Genomic DNA, 2,910 nt, shown 5'->3' on the forward strand with positions numbered 1-2,910 from the left:
GCAGTGCGGCGCGAAGGTGGTGTAGCGCCGCTGGTCCCGCGTCGTGGAGGAGAATCTCGACACCGACGTCACGAAGGCACCGACCTCGAAGTTCTCCGACGACTGCAGTCTCGAGGGTCTCGCAGCCTGACGTCAGAGCATGCCACAGTCTAGGGGGACACATACTGGCAGTGGCCAGTAATGTGTTCCACGTAAATGTCGCGGGACCACTTGATGGTGTCAGACACCATCAGCCGCCGCATCAGTTGGCAGTAGCGGCTAGCGATGCCTAGGTGCCGAAGCACTGCATCGTTCTGGCGGTCCCACGCCCCCAGACTGCCAACAACCAGGGCGTCGACAGTGACGGAGTAGCCGCGAGCGGCTAATCCGCGCGCAACGTCGGCGTACTTTATCCTCTTCAGTTGCCGAGCGTTGTCGAGCGCAATCCGCCTATTCTCGAAGGGGATTGTCACATCGACGATGGTCACAGTCTTCGCGGCCTCGTCAGTTATTACGAGGTCCGGACGCAGCCCACTGCTGTCCCCTATGACGGCTTGGTTAATCCTGATGTCAGGAACAGCAGCGTTTCCTCTCCTTGGCCGCCCAGCGACTGCTGTCGCGAGGCGGTTGAGGACCGCGTTGTGGCGATACTGCAGGGCTGCAGAGTGCACCATGCACGCGTTAATCACGTGCGGGAGCGTCTCGTTGTTGTGGCCACAGCGTCGGCAGGCTTTGTTGTTGTTTGCCCGCCCATCAAAGCGGCGACAACCGTTCAGAGGCACGACTCCGAGCCTGGCGCGATGGATAAAGCGCCAGTCTGCGAAGCGGGTGTATTTGCCTCCCGCTATGAAGTGGTTGGACGCTGTGGACTCCCTGGTACACTCGAACACCTTCCCCTGGTCAGGTTTCCTGAGTAGGAGGTTGCGCAGGCGCTGCCTCAGACACTCGCGGAGCGTCCGCGAGAGGAGCCGTTTGGCGCCCCCTCCCACCCGGACATGCTCGACGCCAGTGTTGACGATGCGTCCCACGCTGTCATCATCGTGTTGTGGTCCATCGCCGCCATCATCGAGGTGTCGTGTAGTCACAGGCGCCGTCCCCTCCGTGGCCGGCTGCGTCACCCCTCCGATGCCGCCGTGTTCCGCGTCGTCAGCGATGGCGGGTCGGCCGCTGACCTCCACCTGCAACTCAGAAAGCAGCTCACTCCAGCGCCAGGTGACGCCACGCGGCGCTAGGCGCCTTGTGGCGTTCCTGACGCGCGTCCACAGTGACTGGATGTCACCTCCGTCGCGTGCGAGGTCACCCTCAGTGCTGCCGCTAAGGTAGGTGGCCAAGTCGGAACGACTCGGCTCCCTCCCCAGTCGGCGGCGTGCGGCCGTAGATAGAGTGGCCCAGGCGATGTCGCGGACGGTGGCGTCGTCGCAGTGCAGCATGCGGAAGCCGTGGACGATCGTCGAGATGTCCGCAGCGTCCGCGAGCGGCGTCAGGCCGCATCCTCCCTCTCCCAGCGCGAGGTACAGCTGTTCAGTGGACGCACGCTGTGGGAGGAACAGCCAAGATTTGACAGCCGCTTTCACTGCCTTGTCGAGTGCAGATAGCGGCCCCTTGCGTACCGCTCCGCCCCGCATGACAAAGTCAAGCCTAGGGAGGAGGAAGACACGCACAGCGTCAATCTTCTGCCAGGGAGCCAGCAGGGAAGCGTCCAGGTGCTGCAAGTCGCGTCGAATTGCCGCGATCGCATCCGTTGGCGTCTGCGTGACTTTGTACCCGGTGGGAAACGCCAAGATGGAGGTAGGCGTCACCCGCACCGAGCACGGCTGGTTCTCCCCCTTGCAGGGCGAATACCGAGCCTAGTGTCTGCCGACGGCGGATGTGGAGCGTGGCACACTTCGACGGCTTGAAGGTAAGCCCGGCCCACGTCGCCGCCTCACCCACAACATTGAGGAGCGTCTGCATCGCCTCTGAATCCCGCGCCAGAAGCACGATATCGTCCGCATACGCCAGTGCACTCACACTGACGCCGCTAAGCGGAATACCACACTCATTTCTGAGTGAGGTTGCGGCGCGAAGTACCGGCTCGAGCGCGAGATTAAAGACGATGGGCGACAGTGGACAGCCCTGCTTGACCCCTGCCTGGATCTCTATCTCCTCCGTTAGTCCGTCAGATGTACGGACGCGGGTGGAGCAACCATTGTACATGTCGGCAATTAGATGGTGCAATTGCTCTGGTAGTCCCATCCTGCTCAGTACTCCAAGGAGGTGAGCGTGAGGCACTGAACCGAAAGCATTCGCCAGATCAAGCCAAGCAAAGCATGCTTGGCCTCCCCTGCGCCTTGCATCATCAATTGCCGTCTGCACAATGAAGTTGTGCTCGTAGCAGCCTTCAAACGTGCGGAAGCCCTTCTGTTCTGGGGAGAGCAGGTTCAAACGCTCTGCCCAGAGAGAAGTGCGGTCCGCAACGATTGCAGCAAAGAGCTTAGAGATGGTAGAGCTCAATGCTAGAGGCCGCCAGTTTGTCACGTCCGAGACGTCCCCTTTCTTGTGGATGAGGACGGTAGTGGATATTTTCCACTGCACCGGAGTCTTCCGCTCATTCCAGCAGCGCGAGAAGATCTTAGCTAGCACGTGGCAGCCAGGATCCTCACGTCGCAAGTCCGAGTAGGTGACTCCGTCTGCCCCAGGAGCAGTATTGCTCGCCTTCTGGAGCCGCTGTTGCACCTCTGAAGGGGTGATCGGCGGCAGGACCTCCTCGCTGACATCAGGAGGCGTGGTGGCGGCAAAGTCCGGGACAGCAGCTGGTGCATCTGAAACAGAAAAGTCAGATTTAGCATATACTTTCTTGAAGTGCTCCGTGAGCACGTTGCCATCGATTTGGCAGTACGGCGACGTTTCGCCAAGGACGCGCTGCATCGCCTTGCGCCGGTCCGCGCGGTA

This window comes from Schistocerca serialis, unplaced genomic scaffold (assembly GCF_023864345.2).
Source record: "Schistocerca serialis cubense isolate TAMUIC-IGC-003099 unplaced genomic scaffold, iqSchSeri2.2 HiC_scaffold_1322, whole genome shotgun sequence".
NCBI classification, from domain to species: Eukaryota; Metazoa; Arthropoda; class Insecta; order Orthoptera; family Acrididae; genus Schistocerca; species Schistocerca serialis.